Source organism: Nicotiana tomentosiformis, chromosome 4 (assembly GCF_000390325.3).
Source record: "Nicotiana tomentosiformis chromosome 4, ASM39032v3, whole genome shotgun sequence".
NCBI classification, from domain to species: Eukaryota; Viridiplantae; Streptophyta; class Magnoliopsida; order Solanales; family Solanaceae; genus Nicotiana; species Nicotiana tomentosiformis.
The window spans coordinates 37189576-37211877 of NC_090815.1; the positions used below are offsets into that span (position 1 = coordinate 37189576).

General features: G+C 37.2%; 1 non-coding gene across 1 annotated transcript; it reads right to left on the reverse strand.

Moving 5' to 3' along the window:
* Window positions 1-21908: 21908 nt before the first annotated feature.
* On the reverse strand, window positions 21909-22016 carry LOC117280304 (small nucleolar RNA R71). The gene has a single exon (XR_004510818.1). It is a non-coding gene; the product is annotated as a small nucleolar RNA R71 (small nucleolar RNA).
* Between the last annotated feature and the right edge of the window lie 286 nt (window positions 22017-22302).

Genomic DNA, 22302 nt, shown 5'->3' on the forward strand with positions numbered 1-22302 from the left:
CTGATGCATCCTTCATGCGATCACGAAGCTACTATCGCGATCGCGAAGAGTAACTTGGGATGGGGGGAGATTACTCATCGTGAATGCGGCGAATTGGTCGCGAACGTGGAGCAGTGGGAGGTCTACCCTTCGCGAACGCGACCATTCCTTCGCGAACACGTAGTGTAAAGGGGGGGAACTAGGAAATTAATCTTTTACTCTACGCGAACGCGAGCCTAGACTCGTGAACGCGAAGGCAAGGTGGGCTAATCCTACGCGAATGCGTAGGGTTGATCGCGATCGCGATGGCCAATCGACCATTGCTCTTCGCGAACGCGTTAGGTGCTTCCCAAACGCGATGAACTCCTGACGCCCGGTCTTTTAAACTTCTAGAAATCGGGATTTAACCCATTTTTCACCATCTCCACATTAGAGCTCGGCCTAGAGGCGATTTTGAAAAGGCATTTCATCCCCACTTCATGGGTTAGTATATTTTAACTCGTTATCTTCCATTACCATAAACTCCCATTGATTTTTAACCTTAATCTATGCTCTTTCATGGTAGAAAATTAGGGATTTGGTTAGAATTGGGAATTTTTGTAAAATTGAGATTTAGACCTCAAATTGAGGTCGGACTTCGAAACTTATCACATACTCGGGGGTGCGAATGGGTAATTGAGTTTTTGTCAGAATCTCAGGTTTTGACCAAGCGGTCCCGGGGTTAACGTTTCTTGACTTTTTCTGTAATCATTAAAGATTGAATCTTTTTCACTCATGGGTAATTTCTAAAATCTATTTTGAATTATTTAAACTATATTTGGATAGATTCGATTGGTTTTGGAGGCGAATTTTAGAGGAAAGGCCCCAGTTGAGCTTTGATTTGATTGCGGAGCGAAGTAAGTATCGTGGTTAACCTTGACTTGAGGGATTAGGACTTGTTAGTGTATTTTCTACTTGTTTAATGTGTGTGAACAACGTATATGTGAGGTGACAAGTACTTATGCGTTGTTGTTGGGTTAAAGCATGCGGGTGGAACTTGTTTCCTTGCTAATCATGATATCCATGCTTAGGTTAGGTTATTACTTCTTTGACTATTCCTTCCGTAATTATTGCTTATTTCGTAAATGCTGAATATTGTGGAAGTTGAAGTTTGGTATCTTGGCATCATATTTAACGTTAAATATATTCTCCGCATTATTTATTTCCCGAATTTATATTATCTTTATTTCATGGAAAGGAAGGGTGTAAAAGTACGAAGGGTGATGCCTTGCCATTGCATTTATCTAATTTATTGATTAATACATTGTGAGGAAGAGAGTTAAAGCACGAAGGGTGATGACGTGCCATTTATATCATTTATTCATTATATTATGGCGAGGAAGAGAGTAAAAGCACGAAGGTTCATGCCGTGCCATTTATCTCATTTATTCATTGTTACATAGTGAGATTGAGAGTAAAAGCACGAAGGGTGATGCCGTGCCATTTCATTTTACTTATGTCATCATTTTATGGTAAGGATAAGAGTAAGAGTACGAAGGGTGATGCCGTGCCATTTTTATACCATTGGTTTATCTGTCTTCATTGGTTGATGATTTGTTTGGCTATTACATGATGCCTTACATGTCGTTAGTTATCATATCTTCTCCCTTTTCGCATGTCCCATCCCAGTTTGTACGATGTTAATCTTTGTTATTGTTACTACTTCGTATATATACTTGTATAGGTTTACGTATGTAAGTGTCCTGTCATAGCCTCGTCACTACCTCGTCGAGGTAAGGCACAACACTTACGGAGTACATTGGGTTGGTTATACTCGCATTACACTTCTGCACTTTTTGTGCAGATTTTGGTATCTGTCCCAGCAGTGCGTGAGGTGCGTCAGCTCGGATCATTACATACGGAGACTTGAGGTAGATCTGTTGGCGTCCAAGTCTCCTTCATCTTTCCTCTTTTACTGTTCATTTTCTTCCAAACAGTTGTATTTATTTCAGACTCTGTTTGTAGAACTGAGTGACAAGGTGGGTTGCTCTGATGGTAAGCACCCTCCACTTCCAACCAAGAGGTTGTGAGTTCGAGTCACCCCAAGAGCAAGGTGGAGAGTTCTTGGAGGGAAGGATGCCGAGGGTCATTTGGAAACAGCCTCTCTACCCCAGGGTAGGGGTAAGGTCTGCGTACACACTACCATCCCCAGACCCCACTAGTGGAATTATACTGGGTTGTTGTTGTTGTTGTTGTTGTTGTCTGTTTGTAGAACTTCTAGTTGCTCGTGTATTCGTGACTCCGGATCTTTGGGAGTAGATATTATCACATAACTTATGGTTGTACTATATTAGATGGGTTTCTACTTCTCGTTATTTATCGTCATTTTGTTTAAACTGTTAAAAATTGGCTATTTAACTATCTCACGTCGGCTTGTCTAGCAAGTGGATGTTAGGCACCATCACGGCCCCAAGGTTGGAATTCCGAGTTAGGCTTACGTCGTCGAGGTAAGGCTCGACACTTACGGAGTACATTGGGTTGGTTATACTCGCATTATACTTCTGCACTTTTTGTGCAGATTTTGGTATCTGTCCCAGCAGTGCGTGAGGTGCGTCAGCTCGGATCATTACATACGGAGACTTGAGGTAGATCTGTTGGCGTCCAAGTCTCCTTCATCTTTCCTCTTTTACTGTTCATTTCCTTCCAAACAGTTGTATTTATTTCAGACTCTGTTTGTAGAACTGAGTGACAAGGTGGGTTGCTCTGATAGTAAGCACCCTCCACTTCCAACCAAGAGGTTGTGAGTTCGAGTCACCCCAAGAGCAAGGTGGAGAGTTCTTGGAGGGAAGGATGCCGAGGGTCATTTGGAAACAGCCTCTCTACCCCAGGGTAGGGGTAAGGTCTGCGTACACACTACCATCCCCAGACCCCACTAGTAGGATTATACTGGGTTGTTGTTGTTGTTGTTGTTGTTGTCTGTTTGTAGAACTTCTAGTTGCTCGTGTATTCGTGACTCCGGATCTTTGGGAGTAGATATTATCACATAACTTATGGTTGTACTATATTAGATGGGTTTCTACTTCTCGTTATTTATCGTCATTTTGTTTAAACTGTTAAAAATTGGCTATTTAACTATCTCACGTCGGCTTGTCTAGTAAGTGGATGTTAGGCACCATCACGGCCCCAAGGTTGGAATTACGAGTCGTGACAATTATGGTAGTATTTTTTCGAGTGTGGCCTAATTTGGGCCAAATTAATGTGGTTGTTTAATAGCCATTTCAAAAATTCTTGAGAAATGAGTAATTAATGAAAAGAGTAAGATAGAAAAAAAAAATATTTCTCTTGATTTGCTAAAATTGATAAGTAAAAGCGAAAATCTATTTTTAGATAGTGGAAAAGTAAAATGAAGGGAGGAAATATTTTATTAAATTAACCATAATAATGGTAATTAAAATTTTATAACTTCAATAAGTTTTGAAAAATTTGAGTAGTTAATCTTAAGAATAATCCAAAAGCAGCCTTCTAAGTTCTAAGTTGGTTTTTTTTTTTGGCGCTGCTTCCGTTTCTTAGACTAAACGCAGACAAAGTTGAGCATTCCAAGAAGATGATAGGATAGATATCCGCGAATGATTTTTTGTTTGCGTTCGAGTTCGTGCCACAACACTAATATGTCCAAAAAGAAACATAAAGTTCCTAAGTATTTAATAATTTAACATCTTAAAACAGTAAATAGAGTTGTTTAACAACTCAATAAATCTTCTGCAAGTTCTTATAGCACTAATGTAGGATAATTATACCATTCAATAGCCCCAAATAAAGAAATTCGTAGTCAAAAGAATATTTCTTCTACACGTTAAATCAGCAACCTAAGAGAGCGAGTGTTATATGTATGCAGTCAAATAAGCATCAATATATCTAGATTTTACTTTAAACTACTTAACATTTAGGAGTTTGGGAAAAAATTCCTATATAATAATTTAAACTTTTAAATGATATACTATTCATGAAGACCTCATTTAAAATTCAGAAGCATTAATCTTTAATTTGTCAGTAGAACAGCAAATCCTTGTAGTTGCACGGCCACTCTAATAATCTATGTTGTTCGGACTCTTTGAAAATCTCACCAGAAGAGTGCCGAATCCTCCATTTTTGGAGGATCCGACACAGTTGCAGCCGTGCAGCATTATTCTGGAGAGTTGGCACAGCATAGTTGATAATTGAGCATTGAGAGCTAACGCAGCCACCATGTATCACGTTGATCCCTTAAGCTTAAATTATCGATCTTGAACACTAAAACATCTTCTCCGTGCTGCTTGGTCGCCGGCTTTACTAAACGCCGGCAGAGTGGGCACGTTACGTGCCCAAATCCGACCCATCGGTCCAAGCAAACTCTGTGAAAGAGGTGATGGCATGTTAACTCTTTTACCTCTTCGTCTTCTTCAACTTTACTCAAACAAACTGCACATTCTACAACTTCTCTATTTGATTCATAGCTCCTTAGATGAAGTTGCAAGTGATATTCTAAGTTCTGATCAGAAGGTAAATTGGATAAACCAATCAAGAAGTTCCAACACCTTTTGAATTTTAGAGCAACAAAATCTGCGTATTCCATATAGAATTTAAGATTTTGGCAAGATTGTCAACTTGGAAGAAAATGCTGTTTGAATCTTTTTTGTTTGTGCAAGTAACGAGGGAAACGAAGAGGCAATGCGAACTATATATATAGAGGCATTGAAAAGAAAGGTTTTGCACTTTACACATGAACTGTTTAATGTTTAACTTGAATTTAGGGTATACATCATAAACAATTGTTGTTTAATTAGTAAAACCTCGATGCTGGCTTTTGATATATAGGAGCTAAGTAACCTTTTTTTAAATGGTAAAGGAAAACTAATTACATTGTTATGAATGAAAATGATCAAGAGACCATGGTCGAGGACTTGTTGGAAAAGTTAGCAAAGAGATTTTGTGATATAAGTATTGATTAGAGAAACTTGTAAATCGGGCAAATGATAATGAATTAATCAGTACTCACTTTTTATTAGATGGATTTTGATTTTCTATAACACGTTTTTCCTTGTCAAGTACATGACAAGCACTAACAGAAATTTTGTGTTAGATTAATTTATCTTGTCGAGGATGAAGTGGAGTCTTAGATTAACGGTAAAGTTATTTTTGCGTCACGGATTCAAATCGTAATAGCACTCACTAATATTTGTATTAGGGTAGATTGACTAAATCACACCTCTCGAGGTGTGGTCCTTTTCTGGATCCTACGTGAATACAAAGTACCTTGTGCACGGAAATGTGCCTCAAGGAAGCTTACATGTTTTTTGACGTTGTGTATGATTTGGTATATATATCTTTCCATGACAAGCCCCATTGTCTCCGTATGACATAATATATATAGCAGCACAGCGTAGTCTTTGCAACCCATCATGTTCACACTACTTTAACGCCATGAGTATTGTCACAGCCTCAGCAAAATTGTTATTTTCTTCCCTTAAGTAGGTTGCTTCAGACAGTGGTGGATCCATAGTGTAATATCCGGGTTAATATGAATTCAATAGTTTTTGTCCAAATTCTCTCTCTATATATATATTAAGAAATTTTTTAAATATTTATAAATATTTAACTATGAATCTGCTTAGTATTGTGTATTAACTAGAGATTATTGTTAGAGCCCATGGTTTATTGACTTTCATTTTTTCGGCGGGTTTTCGGTTGGTTTTCCTAATAAATCAACAGCTTTCGATCAGTTTTTTCTTCAACTTTTGTCATTTTTTTTAGTAGTGTATACTTTTAATCTTGAATCCGCCTTTTGTTTCAGCGTACAAGAAATTCCTAAGGCGATCACACACAACAAAGCAAGCACTACTTGTTCCTGGGTTACCCGTATAGAGGCTTAATCGGTGTTACATTTACCTATCATTGTATAGGTCTTTCCTATTTGACTTTTGAATACCTTGCCTTCAGAGAATATCATTTCCAAGTTTGTTTCAGCCATGCTAAGTAGGCGTTTGGGCATATATTTTTGTGATTAAACAAAAAGTAGCATTTAAAGTTAAGTTGAAAAATAGTATTATGAATTTGAAGTTATGTTTAAATATGCATTTCACTTGAAAATATATTGTAGTTTTGTGAGTGGGAAAAAAAAAATTCTCGAAAAACTTGAAAAGGAGGTATTTGGTTTTTGAAAAATTTATTTTCAAAAAATTCCCAAAACTTAAAAATTTTAGTGGACAAACACGTTTTTGAAAAAAATTCGAAAAAGAAAAAGAAAATCTTTGGACAAACAGGTCGTAAGCCATTTCATTCACTTCTATCTTGCCAAATTGGTATTGTTCAAGAAAGAGAACTAATGGAGTTTAACCGTGGTTTAGGAGGGTGTTTTAGTTATGTAATATTGACCCTTAGATCTGAAAGTAGACGAGTGTAATTAATCAGATTAGTAGTGTACAGAACTGATTAGACAATACCTATATTGGAAGGAAGCTGCTTCTATAAAATCCTATCCTTTTTTATTTTTTGCTATACCCATTAACCAAAGACATTAATTATTCTAGATGCTTCGACTCTTGATTCTCAAATACGATGTGAATCTAACATGTGAATATTTAGGTGGGGTGTACTCAAAAGTTGAAGATTCACAAGCAGTTGTGCACATACACGTGCAACATGTACATATAAACACACATAAAACACAATTTTTATACAGTCCTTTGATTTTTAAAACAGCATAACTTTAAGTCACTGATAGTGCAAGCAATTATTAATGTTAAGCTTTCATTAATTTTCACACTAAATATCGTTTGATAACTCTCTAAAGACAAAATGGCTTTCGAGCCACCTAAATTTATATTCATTAGATAAATATAGGACTTTTCCATTTAAGCACTTCTACTTGATGAAATGCCTGACCATGCTTACATGGCAATCACATTGCTGATGTGGTAAAAATGCGTGTCTATCACGCTCAAAAAAAGCGTGCATTTGGTGATTTTAGCTTTTTGAAGAAACACTAAAATAAGAAAAATCAAAAATTAAAAAGAAAAAGGAAAATCATTCCAGATAGCCTTGTCGTCTCCTTTCTTCACGTCCACCTCTCCTAAACCCCCCTCCCTCCCTTCATCTTTCTTTCTTTAATTTCACCTCTTCTTCCTTCAAGCTTTCATAGCTACAAAAATATACCGTCAATTTCTGGGGACCCTTTTTTCATTTTGCAAACGAAATAGGTACTCTTCAAACCTTCCCAAACCCCCAAAACTTTTGCGGCAAGCTCGTTACTACCGGAAAAAGTTCAGACGACGGCAGATACAATTTCAAATGAAAAGTTCAGACAACGGCAGATTTAATTTCAAGGAGTTTCGAATCTCTCTACATAGGGAATATTATAACTTTCTGAATGTAAAATAAGAAAGAGGCTGTAGCAAACTTTCCGGAAATTCCGGCGAGACAAGTCGCCGGATTAGTGACACCAACAACTTCCATCAACTCCTTCACAATCCTAGTGGAGCTATCGTATAAAGTAAGAGAAAGAAAAAAATTAGATGTCATAAAGCAACTCTCCTCAATTCCGCAATGGCGGCTGCTTTGTGTGGTTGCCATGTTTAGAATAAGAATGGGAATTGATTTTAAAATTTTAATTACTAATTAGTTAATGGAATCTACAAAATACATATGTCAAAAAATAATAGGTTAAGTTGTATCGTGTCATAATACCTCAATGATTGAAGAACACGCTCAAGGAGGGGTATTTATTAGTAGCCACTCAAGTAGAAGTGTTTAAATGGGAAAGGCTAAGTTTATTTACTATAAATGGGTACAAGTTTAGGTGGCCCGGAGGTCATTTTGTCCTCTCTAAAAGAAGATAAAATAACCATTTCAGTGAAGCTTACTGCTATTATTCTTTCCTCCTTTCGTGGTAGCGGAATCTCGAGTCCTTTCTCACGACGGATAATATAAGTTCAAGATCAAGTTCTCATGCTTTGAATTAACCAAATCCATCAAATTGAAGATTAGCTCAAATTCACTTAATCATGTTTAGAAGAGGAGAATCCGAGGAAAGACTAGTTCTCTTTTGGATGAAATATTGTAGAGATTGTATTGTCTTAATTATTTCTCATGCATGAAAATTTATATTATAAGCACATATCAAGCTACAGAAAAAGAAAAAGAAAAGAAACATATATAATTACATAAAACAAAGTAAGGATGCATGATCAATCTAGGTGCTAAATTAAAGAGTAAACAGTCAGTAATTAGCAATAAAAATATGGATTTATGTATATACAATGAGAATTTTCACATTATCGTTGTATTTTAATATATCATAGTAACAGATTATTGGCCTTCAGTGCACAGTTATCTATTGAAAAAGGAGTTTAATTGAATCCCTTCCGGCCATCTACAAATTGTATTCCATATATAACTAGGGTATAATTAAATTTCTTTTTATATATCTCTACATTGTTAATTCCCTTGACAGGCGGTAAATATTGCATTTAGCATTTCTGAATCTCCAAGCTATTGCATTTAGCATTTCTTTTTATATATCTCTAAATCTCCAAGTACCAATGCTGCTTATGGTTACAACCGATAGGTATTTTCAAGTAAGGTAATTGTCACAACCCAATATCCTTAGATGTCGTGATGACACCTAATCTCTAAGACTAGGTAAGCCGGTTACTTACAACAATTACACGAGTCAAGCATGATATTTTAAAGAAGGGTTTGATATAAATACCGAAATAAATGTGATACAAGCCTATGCGGCGACAATCATAACAATCCTCCCAAAACTAGGTAATACAGAGTCACGAACTCTAGATGAAATACATAAAAATATCTCAAAGTCAAAATACAATACTGTTCGGATAACGAATTGACAGTACAATCAAAAGGAAAAGGATTCCAAAGGACTGCGACGATCAAGCAGTTCTACCTTGAATCTTCGCGATCAAGAAGCTAACTCCGCCTGAGTCTGTTATCTCTAATACATGGATCTGTACAAAAATATGTAGAAATGTAGTATGTGTATACCACGGTCAGTATCCAATAAATATCAAGACTAACCTCGGTGGAGAGTGACGATGTACAAGTCAAGACACCTACTAGTCATAGTAACCTATCCAGTATATGAGTATAAAGCTAACAATGGAAGCAAGAATCAGTAAATGATAACAAGGAATAAACATATGATATAAACAGTAAAGTAATTCGAACACCGTTAAAGTACCAGTGAAACCAAATAAGATAAACAAATGACAACTAAATAATCAAGTCGTTCTAACACAAGGTTTACACCCAAATTACTCCGAGATACCTCATCTAATAAACACAAGTCACGAGTCCCAAATCACAAATATATGCTCACGACACCTTGTGCCCATATTATCAATCACGACCGCACGGATAACTCACATGTCAATATCTCAATTCGCATGGCATGGTCATAGACTCACAATCACAATCTGCCTAGCATGGTCACAGGCTCAATACCACAATCCGTCCGGCATGGTTACAGGCTCACTATCACAATGGAAGTAGATAATATAAGATTACGTGTGCATGATCAATAAATGTCAAGTTTCATACTCCTGAATTGGTGTAAACATCATGCTATGGTGTAAGCTTGTGCGAGTGTACTATTATAGTCCAAGTCAACAAGTAGTATCAACGACATCGAGTAGCTCATTAGAAGCAACACAATAATAAGGTGCATAACACACACAAGAAAAATCACACCAACACACGGATATCATCAACATTGTGCCCCCAGGCCGTCACATATCAACCTTGACATAGCCACCCTTGTCTCTCTGTATTAACAATATCATAAAAGCCACCCATATCGCTCTGCCCAGACATTTAACACAATAGCCACCCATATCACTCTGCCCAAACATTTACACAATAGTCACCCGTATCACTCCGCCCAGACATTTACACAATATCCACATGTATCACTCCACCCAGAAAATATATAAATAACCACCTGTATCACGCCGCACAATCAATAATAATGAGATGCCACCTTATGCTCCGCATAATAATAATCAATCCACACAACAAATTTACATGTGCCAACATCACAACAGCACGATATATTAACTCGTACCACAAGTGTCCGTAGGCCACAATCTTTTCACAACAACAATACTAATATCACCACAACACATAGCCCACGGCTCAAACATGATATGTACAAAATTTTAATAGTAATAAAATGAATGGGGAAAATAACTCAACAATGAACAACACACCATTAAACAACAACTTTAACTAAAATAGGTTAATGACTCTTAATAACTTCAATTAACTTCTTAAGAATAAACTCAATAATGAAGGTATTTTCATGAAATGGAAAATTCGAATTCTAGTGTATAACATAAGCTAACAATGAAAGAAATGGCATAAACTAGCAATTACGTCTAAATGCATGAGAATAACTTGACAACAAAGGGATATCATGTAATAGCAACTTCACATAAAAATAATCCAACAATGAAAGAGGTAACGTGAAAATAACAAGGTAACAACTTCAAGTAAAGCATATAAGAGTAAACTTGACAAATAAAAGATAGAATATGTGCTAACAACTTCAAATAAAGCATATAAGAATAAACTTGACGGTGGAATATAGAGCATGAAATGACAAATTCAATTAAATACATATAAGAAGCCTAAGAGCCTAATTCGGTCAATTCCACATATAAGGTCGTGTACACCCTCATCACCTCATGTACACGTATTTCACATAATCCAAATAGTGCAATTAAGCTCAATCTTATAAAGTAGTTCCCCTATACAAATTTAGGCAAGATACTTACCTCAAAGAAGCTAAATCAATCTAAAAAGCCTTTCCCGTGTGAAACAACCTCCGGACGGCTCGAATATAGCCAAAATAACTTAATATTATAAATAAAAGCCATAGGAAATAATTTTGGATAATAAAGCTTCAATCTTTAATGAAACAAAAGTTAACCCTGGGCCCACACCCCGGAACCCGACAAAATTCATAAAATCTGTACACCCATTCTGATACGAGTCCAAGCATACCAAAATCATCCAATTCCTATCTCAAATCGTCATTTTTATGTTTTGGAAATCTTTTACTAAATTCCTCAATTTCTCCAATTTAAATCACTAATTAAATGATTAAAAAAAGGATGAAATCATGAAATATAACCAAATCCAGGTCAAAAATACTTACTCCAATCCAAATGGTAAAAATTTCCTCTAAAATCGCCCAAACCCGAGCTCTAAAACTCAAGATATGATTAAAAACAACCAAACCATCGATATATGGGTGATTTGCTAGGGATACCGTAATTGCAGACCAAAACACACACCAGCGACCACTGCTTTTGCGGAAAAATCTCACATCTGCGAGGACCACTGAACCCAGGCCTATCGTATCTGTGCAAAAATCTATCGCGTCGGCGGAAGCGCAGATGCGGAAATTCCATCGCATCTGTGCCCACTTCCAGCCTCCACTAACGTCGCTCTTAGCGCTTCTGCTCTTACGGTTCTGTGATCCCTTACCGCAGGTGCGGTGTCGCTTCTGCGACAGCTTGACCACATATGCGGTCCTTGCCTTCTCCAACAGTGTCCACATATGCACTCTCCTGGCCGCTTCTGCGGCACAACTTTATCCGTAGGTGCGAAAGCATCAGCGCTCAGATTCTTCAGCAATTCCACCAAGCTCAAAAATGATCCGCAACTCGTCCGAAATACACCAAAGGCCCCCGGGACCCCGTCCAATCATACCAAGATCCCAAAACATAATGCGGACCTTCTCAAGGACTCAAATCACAACAAACAACAACAAAACTACGAATCACACCTCAATTCAAGCCTAATGAACTAATAAACGCTCAACTTCTAAAACTCACGTCGAAATACACCAAACCAACCCGGAATGATCTCAAATTTTACATGCAAGTCCCAAATGACACAATGGAACTATAACAACTCCTAGAACCACAATCCGAACCCTATATCAACAAAGTCAACTCCCGGTCAAAACCTCTCAATCTTTCAAACCTTCAACTTTTATACTTTCGCCAACAAGCATCAAATCAACCTACAAACCTCCAAATCAAAATTTGGACATATGTATAAGTCCAAAATAACCATACAAAGTTATTAAAATCATCAAAATACCATTCCAGAGTTACACAAAAGTCAAACTCCGGTCAACTCTTACCACTTAAGCTTCTAAAAGAAAAATCATACTTCCAAATCGATCCCAAATTGACAAAAATCGAAACTGACCATAAACGCAAGTCACAATACATCATATGAAGCTACTCATGATCTCAAATTACTGAACGAAATGCTAGATCTCAAAACGACCGGTTGGGTCGTTATATTCTCCCCATCTTTAACAAACATTCATCCTCGAACGTGCCAAGAACTGTTCTGAAGTCATCAAATCACTTAATGAACCCACCATACACATACTCACATGTGATCTCACGTCACCCCAATCCACATAGTCCCGACAACACCATCTCAACTAAAGATTATTCTTTCCACCCATACTGACATGCCTTAGAACCAAATTTTAACATTCGATCATCCCCCAAAGACCCCATTCCCACATAAACACATTGTATCAACCTCAACCAGTTGTAACAGATCATGCATACACCCACAAGGTATAACCTCACGATGTAATGCGTCACCCATATGCCCATAGCAATAACTCTGACCACAATAGCTGCCCATAATCGAATCCGACACGGGTAAATAACCTCATACCAGCTAGGACCTTGTCCCAAACCTTCCCAGTAGTTCTAACAATGTAATAAAAATGAAGACCTCATAACCACTCACCTAATCAATAAGTCACACCCAACACCACCCGAGCACATACCTCATAATCTAAACCCAATAAGCACAACTCGAATATAACTGAATATGGAAAAAGAAACACATGGGAGAACTATCAAACAAATACAATAGTTACAACTCCCCATCGGTATCATACTACGAATCCATTCCATAAGGGGGAAATTAAACATATAAACTAATCACAAAGATCTCGTCCTAATATACCCCTACCGAATCATGTAACCTGGTCCAAACATATTAATCCACATGAAAACACTGGGATCCCATACTTAGTTCTAAATCCCAAGTAGAATAGACATCACACCTACCGAAAACCTTTCACTCACTTAATTTCGTACAATGAAACCACAACACGTAACAGACTTCCCATACTAGTAGAGCACCTAAATCAGAAGCCGTAACCAAACCATCCAAAAATCACATCAAAACCCACCATATTAAGTATCAGAAAGTTCATCCTAGTCTCACAACTCTAAATAGTGAACAAATCAAAACGATCGACTCGGGATACCATTATAGAATCTCTCAACAGGGGTAAACACATAACCAGAGTACAAGAATCACGAAATACACCCATATATGAAGCAAGATAGGGGGACTCTCTCCGATAAATATGACCTGATCAAAATAAGACTGATGTTCCTCTATGACAAATCAAAACCGTACCTATAATGACATCATCTAGTGCAATAGCCTCGTCCCGACCAGAAAAATCATATCAGCGGGTCGGGCCTCCCCCTCTAGGATACCCCTCTACCTGTAATGACTCGATCGGTCATTTTGTGTAATTGCGCCCATTTTTCTGCTTCACACATGTATGTTTATGATTTTATGACTTGCGGGATTGGTTAGTTTTGTTCTGGAAAGATTTCGGGTTGATTTCGACCCTTTGATTCTCGACTTAGACGTATAAATAAGAAATATTGACCAAACTTTGACTTTTGTGAAAATAACTTCGGAATTGTGTTTTGATGATTCCGATAGCTTTGTATCTGTAACGACCCGACTTGTCGTTTTAAGAATTTACGCCCCGTTTAGCGACTAAAGGTCTCGAGTAGTTTCATAATATGTATTATGACCCGCGGGTGTGGTTGAATTTAATTTTCGAAAGATTCAGAATTAAATTAAAAAAATAATTCTTATTTAGAAGCTTAAATGAAAAGAGTTGACCAGAGTCGGACATTTGAGTAAACGACCCCGGAATATAGTTTTGATTATTCTAATAACTTCGTATGGTGATTTTGGATATAGGAGTGTGTCGAGAAATTTATTTGGAAGCCCGTAATTAAATTAGGTTTGAAATGGCAAAAATAGGGAGTTTAAGTTGGAAGTTTGACCGGGGAGTTGACTTTTTGATATCGAGGTCAGAATCCAGTTCTAAAACGTTTCATAGGTCCGTTATGTCATTTACGACTTGTGTGCAAAATTTGAGGTCAATCGGATTTGATTTGATAGGTTTCGGCGTCGAATGTAGAAGTTCAAATTTCTTAGTTTCATTAAGTTTGAATTGGGGTATGATTCATGATTTTAGCGTTGTTTGATGTGATTTGAGGTTTCGACTAAGTCCGTAAAATATTTTGAGACTTGTTTGTATGTACGTACGGGGTCCCGAGTGGCTCGGGTGAGTTTCAGGGTGGTTTCGGAACATTTCTAGGCCATTTTTAGTTGCTGGTTTTTGGCCACAGAGGTATGCATCGCGATTGTGGACAAATGGTCGTGATCATGAAGAGCAATTTTTCTATTTGGACACTGTGAATCGCGATCGCGGAAGCCTTTTCGCGATCGCATAGAGGAAAATCCTGCTGCACTGACCTAACTTTCGAAGCTTATATCTCGCAATCTATAAGGAATTTTAGATGTTCCAAAATAAAAGTTGTAGCCCTTTGTGTCTAGTTTTCAGAAAATCAAACCATTTGGCATTTGGAGTTGTGTACAAAAAGTTATGGTTGATATACTACATGTAATTTGGGAAGAGTTTGGAAATCGCTAAGAAGAAATTTGTGTTGCACAGGGCTAACTTTGGTAGCTTATATCTCACAATCTATAAGGAATTGGGGGATGAGCGAAAGTTGTAGCCTTTAGTGTCTAGTTTTCATAAAGTTAAACCATATGCAATTTAGATTTTTGTACAAAAGATTATGACCATTATAGTAGAGGCTGTCTGGAAGAGCTAGGCACTTGTTCTTCGCGATCGCGAAAGGTAAATTTTGGGCTGAGAAAAGTTGTGCAATAGCTATATTTTGAGGATTCATCCATTTTTAACATATTTGGAGCTATGGAGCTATGGAGCTCGGATTGAAGCGATATTTTGAGGCGATTTTCACCATATGGATTGGGGTAAGTGTTCTATATCCTAAAATATTTATATTTCATGAATCTATGATTATATTCATCATTTAATTCGGATTTTTATGGAAGAAATCAAGATTTTGGCAAAATCTTCCAAAAATAAAAATTTAAGATTTGGAGGTCGAGTTTTTATCGGAATTGGATAAAATTGATATGGTTGAATTCGTATCAGAATGGTTGTTCGGATTTTGTAAAAATTATGTCGGGTTACGAGAGGCGGGCCCCGCGTTAACTTTTGTTGAGTTTTTAGGATAAATTTCTAAGTCGATGTTTTATTATTCAGAATTGTTTCCGATGAATTTTAATGAAGTGTTATAATTAATTCAGATAGATTTGAGCGGTCCGTAGGTCAATTCAAGTAAGAAGGCGATTTTGGAATATCGGCATAACTTCGAAAAGGTAAGTATCTTGCCTAACCTTGAGTGTGGAAAATTCCCCTTAGGTATTGAGTCTTATGTGCAATTTGTGTAATTGAAAACCATGTACGCGAGGTGATGAGTACGTACTTGGTTTATATGTACAAATTACATTGGTTAAAATCCTTAGACGCCCTTATGTATTAAATTGGAAATTATTGGCACTTATTAAATCCTTTAATTGTCTTGCCTAAATCCTTGTTTTGTTGGATTTGTTTTTATATGATGATTTGGTGTGATTGCCACCTTGATTTTTATGTGAAATATTATTTTGTTGAGTTGTTCAATCCCGGATATATTTGTTAAGATTTTGTGCACATTATGATCGAGCCATGGGCTCCTTATTGTGAAAAATAATATGTTGTTGAATTTTGTGGCAAATTGTAATATTTGAGCACTTGATGTGCAATCTGTGATAAATTGTAATATTTGAGCACTTGATGTGCAAATCTGTGATATGTTGTAATATTTGAGCACTTGAGGTGCAATTTATGAGATGTGATATTGGCACGTTATATTGTTGGAAAGTTTTGTTCGGGGGTTTGCACGAGGTTTCTGCCGTGCTATTATTACTATTGATTTATGCACATGCGATATGACAAGGCGGGCTATATATATGTGTGTTTGTGTGTGTGTGTGTGGGGGGGGGGGGTTGCGCATGTGACGTGACAAGGTGGGAATATTATTATGCGCGTGTGGCGAGATAAAGCGGGCATTTACTTTATTATTACATACGTGGCGAGACAAGGTGGGCTATGATCACAATTCAATTCCCGACATAGCCCACCTTGTTCGTGCAGTTGTGATTAGATATATGGGCACGAGGTGCCATGAGAATATGAAAGGGGGTCGAGAATCGTATTTTATGATTATGATATGAGATATTTATTTGGAAGAGTTTTATATTCGAATGATACTTATTTGAAGAAATATATTTGGAGGGTATTTATTTGAAGAGATTATATGTGAAGGACTTGTTTAATTGGTTGTTCTTGTGTTTCTTTTTCATCTGAGTAATAATTATGGTGTTCTTGTTGCCTTACTGTTTATAGCACTAGTGGATTATTGTTGCTATACTATAAGTGCTATTTGTTTTCGATTATTTTAGTATGGCATAGATTATTTGACTTGTGAGTGTCTTGACTGTACCTCGTCACTACTCCACTGAGGCTAGTCTTGATACTTACTAGGTGCCGGCTGTGGTATACTCATACTACACTTCTGCACATTTTTGTGCAGAGCCAGGTAAATGTGGAGTCAGTTGGCCGATCGCTAGCAGTACGGATCTTGCTGTGGAGACTCAAGGTAAACCTGTGGCTGCGTTCGCAGGCTTCGAAGTCACCTTCTGATATAGTACCTACACTGTTTTACCTCTATTTCAAAACAGTTATATTTATAGGCTTTATAGTAACTCAGTAGAGCTTATGACTTGTGCTACCGGTTTTGAGAATTGTTAATTTTATAGAGATTTCCATTTCAAAAATTGTTAGATGTTATTTAATTATTGTTATTATTTAGTAAATGTTAGGCTTACCTAGTCCCTTAGACTAGGTGCCATCACAGCATCTTACGGAGGGAGATTTGGGTCGTGGCTGTATCGTGATTTCGGACTTGAGCATATTGCCCAGAATTGATTTCGGATGTTCGTAGATTGATTTGTGTTGATTTGCCAAAATTTAGCAATTTGAAGTTGAGACGTTTGACCGTAGGTTGACTTTTAGCCATTGAGCTCGGAATTTGATTTTGGGACATGGAATAGGTCCGTTATGGTAGTTAGAACATGTCTGCAGAATTTGGTGTCGTTTGGAGTTAATTTGATAGGATTCAGACGTTTAGTTGTAACTATAGGAATTCGTGAACTTTACTTGAAATTCATGCGTTTTAGCATTTGATTTGTAGTTTTAGATGTTATTTTTGTATTTTGATCATACGAGCGAGTTCGTATGATATTTTTTGATTTGTGTGGATGTTTGGTTTGGAGCCCCGAGGGCTCGGATGAGTTTTGCACATGTTTCGAAATGGTTTTGAACTGAAATTGGATTGCTGGTGCTGCTGGTGGTCAGGTATCGCAGTTGCGAGAGCTAGCATCGCAATTGCAAAGGTGACAGTAGGGGCTCAAATGTCGCAGTTGCGACTTCCCCTTCGCAATTTTGAAGATTGCCAGATTTTGCCTTAGTTAGCATTTGCGAATATTTGTTCGCTTTAGCGATGCCCTCTAGTTCGCAATTGCGAAGCCTCTATCGCAATTGCAATGATTTCTAAGGCTGTCAGAGTTCGCAAATGTGAACCCTGTTCCGCAATTGCGAGGGTTCTCAAATGCAAACTCTATGTCTCAAATGCGGCATCTTGCTGGTACAAATGGTTGGGAGACGGGAATTTTGAAAACATTCTCTCATTTTTTAACCCTGGACTCGGCAGCAGGTGATTTCGAGAGGGGATTTTCACCTACAAACTTTGGGCAAGCGATTCTAATCTTTTTTTAAACATATTCCATCAATATATCTTAGCCTTTAATATTAAAATCATGTGAATAAAAGTGAAACTTTGTAAAACCTTTTCATGTTTTTGAATAATAAGAAATTAAGTTTTGAGAGTCGATTTGGACTCGAATATTGAAACTAGTCACATATATGAACTCATAGGCTCATGGGTAGTCGAAATCTACCCTTGGACCCGAGTTTTGACGGGGTAGGCCCCGGGTTGACTTTTTTGACTTTTTAAGAAAAGTATAAATATCTTAGCTTTGCCTATTGTGATTGATTTTCCTAGCATTGTTTGATGATATTAAGTCGATTTTGGTTAGATTTGAGCCGTGTCGATGCGAATTTTAAGGGAAAAGCTATTTTCGAGTATTGAATTGGCCTAGTTGATGTATGTATCTTGCATAACTTTATGTGGGGGGGACTACTCCTTAGGATTGGTATTGATTGATTCATTGTGCTATGTGAAAGCCGTGTACGCAAGGTGACGAGTAGATACACATGTTGTACGTGGTATTTGACCGATTTAGGCTACTTAGACTATTTTCATGCTTTAATTTAAATACGATATCATGTTCTAAATTCTCATAGTGAATCTATTCTTGTTTGCGTTAGTCTGTCCTCACATGCCCTGATTGATTTTCTTAACACTTGTTCTACATCCTACTTGATAAATTGCTCTCATGCTTTAGTTGAACTTATTGCCCCTTTAATTGATATGTGTCATCTCTTTCATTATTGATTATCATTACTTGAAGTCATTGTATGTGTTATCTCTTTCATTGTTAATTATCATTATTTGAAGTCATTGTTACTAGTTATCTCTTTCGTTGCTATTAATCTCGTTTGAAGTCATGATATTCCTTCCATTGTAAGTTAATGGTATTTATTTTATAGTTACATGTTATCTTTTTTATTGTTGAGTGATTGGTGTTGAAGTTGTGAAAGTCGTATATCTTTCTTGTTGAGAATTTTACATTCATTGTTATTGTTGATATTCTTGTACACGTTGTGGTGGATCCGTGGGCTATTGTTGTTGAAATATTGATATTGTTGATTGTTGGCAAGTTGTGATATATGGGCACTTGTGGTACGAGTTGTTATTGTGATGTGATATTGACGCGCATGCGGCGCTATAAGGCTTGGGGAAAATGTGCATGCGGCGGTATAAGGTGGGACTTATGTGTGTGTTGCTTGTAGGGGAACTACGTGAAGCCACGCAGCGTCATAAGGTAGGCTAAAATGCGTGTAGCTATTTCGGAAAAACTATTTTCAAAACCTATTTCAAATGTAAGTCTCACACGGCAGTATAAGAAAAGATTGTGATTGGGATTGTAAATACGAGGCGGCACCTCGGTTGTGATTGATGGTATATATACACAAGACGGTACTTCGGTGGTGATTTTTATTGTACATGAGGCGGTACCTCGTTGTGATTCTCGCTATTTTGTTCTTCCTTATTTTCTTTTGCCAGCTATTGTCTGTATATGATCATTGTGGTTCTCTTTAACTGATTTCAATATGTTATTTTCGTGTTTACAATTTCGGTATTAGATCACCCTGTTAACTGTTTCGTATAGGTTATTTCGCCGCTTTCCATTATTTATCCTTATTACGTATTCATACTATTTATTTATATCCTAGTACGTGTCTTGACCTGGCCTCGTCACAACTCTATCGGGGTTAGGCTTGATGGTAGGCTATAATCTCGCATTTTAGTCGCTTATTGCACTCTAGTTTACTGCACGTTAATAATTTGATTTTAATCGCTAGTGTTTTGCACTAATTGTGTATTTTATACCTTGTAGGAGAATTCCGAGATACGTAAATGTTATGGAGCTATTTCGAGTGATTTGGAGATTTGAAGTCTGAGTAAAAACCCAAGGGATTAAGCCGAGATCGCGTTCGGGGGTTGAGGACCAAGTCTGGATGTCAAAATCGAAGCAAAAAGCCGGACTCTGAGAAAACTACACTAGCGCAGAGCGCCTGTGTAAAATACTTACATCTGTCAGAAATCAACTCTTTGAAAATCTCCACTAATGCCCTGCATGGCGTGTCGCCCCAGGCGGCACGGCTGTGCAAATATTACAGAATATTTTCGTATTTCGCGCAGAAGAAGGTATTTTCGTCTAGGCCCGACTCTATTTGGTATAAATACATGGAAAAATAGTTTTTTTGGGACTTCTGACACATCTAAGACCTAAGGAGGCTAAGAAGGAGGTGGATAAGCGAAAGCACAAGGGATTCATCATTCAATCCTCACTCAAGACAAGAGTTTGGATAGTTTTGTATTTTTCTTTATATTTGTAATGAATTACTCCATATCTATGGAGTAGTTCTCTTTAGGGATTGATGGATTTGGTGTATTGATATTTGTTTATATATATTAACTCTAGTTTTTATGCACTGAATCGTTTTGGATGTTCTAGTTGTTGCATCTATATTCACATGTTCATGTAATCGAGAGAGGCGTACTTGTGATATCTTTGCATTATCTTATTGGTTGAATTTATTAATTCTTCTTAGTAATCGAAAGAGGCTAGTTGAATTATTGTTTAGACCTAGTTAGGAGGATAATCTAGAGAGGTTCTCCTAAAGACCAATCCACTATGAACTCTTGCATATCTTCACCGAGCTTAAATTGGTTCATATTGTGAGGGTTGAGACTTAATCGAGAGAGGAGTTTCTACTAAAAGTTTGAACTAATAATTGAGTGAATTCGAGAAACTCACTTGAACATTTGAAGTGAATTAACTAGAATTAAATCCCAGACATTTATCTTGCACCTATCCAATCAACCCATGTTTTCTCCCATTGATATCTTCTTTACTTACTTTTGTTTCGATTGTCATTCGTCAATTAGCTCTATATACTTAGTTAATTTTAGTTTTAATTCACATAATTCTCAACTGTCAATTATCTTGGATTGAAATCTAGCTACAAACTCCGATAATACTGTTTAAATCCAATCCATATGGATACGATATTCTACTTTACTATCTTTGACTAGCGAGCATATTTAGATGTATGTTTTAAGCTCATCAAAGTTTGGCGTCGTTGCCGGAGATTGGAAATCAATAGTGTTTGAAATAGTTGTAGTGCTAATTTAGTAATTTTTTTCTTTTATTCTTTTTACAGTTGGTGTTCTTTGACTATGCGCAGGTTGCAGGTAAGAGTGGTGCATGACTCGATCTTCTGGGGAGGAAGTGCTACCATACGAACTAGAAATAAAAAATAACTATGACAGCTGAGGAAGGAAAGAAATCTCCGTGAGAATATAGAGAAGGTTGGGCAATCCTCAACCAAAGTAATTATGGCAGGAGATGATAATAATGTTGATTTGGCTGCAAGTGAGGCAGCCCATCAAAGACAAAAAGCTGTAAGGGACGCCGAGAAAACATCTCTACGGAATACACAACTTGTCTATGAGGAGGAGAGGGCTTGGAGAATTGTTCAAAATTAACCTTTGGGTGCTGGGAGACCACTTGACGATTATGCTAGACTGGTGTACAACCAAGGCTTATCAAATGTTAGACCACCTCCAGTGGTTGCGAACAATTTTGAATTGAAGTAAGGGTTGCTCCAAACTCTGCAAAACTATTGTGTCTTCAGAGGGAAGATGGACGAAGATCCAAACACACATCTGATGGACTTCGAGAAGATTTTGAACACCTTTTAATATAATGGTGTTTCACAAGATTTAGTTTACTTAAGGGCATTCCCCTTCACACTCAAAGATGATACAAAGCAGTGGCTTAGAAGCTTTCCCCAGGGATCAATTATAACATGGGAGAAGATGACCAGAAAATTTCTTGATAAATATTTCTCCTCAGCTAAGACAGACAAGTTTAGAAGAGAAATCCTTAACTTCTACCAGAAATAGACTGAAACTGTGTTTGAAGCATGGGAGAGGTTTAAGGAATTAGTTCGAAAGTGTCAACATAGTTGAATTAAACTCTGGATGCAACTCCAGGATTTTTGGGATGGTTTCACACCGGCCTCACGTAGAACATTGAATAATGCAGCTGGAGGCCCTTTGATAAAAAAGACACCAGAGGAGATAGTCACTATTCTCGATGAATTATCTGAAGATGTAAATCAATGGCCCTCTCTGAAAGTGCTGAAGAACGGCGAATGGTGTTCACCAGGTTGATGCTAACACATCTGTGCAAGTACAGCTTGATGCCATGAAAAAAGAGATAAGTAAGCTGACCTTAGTTTTTATACAAAGTGAGAAT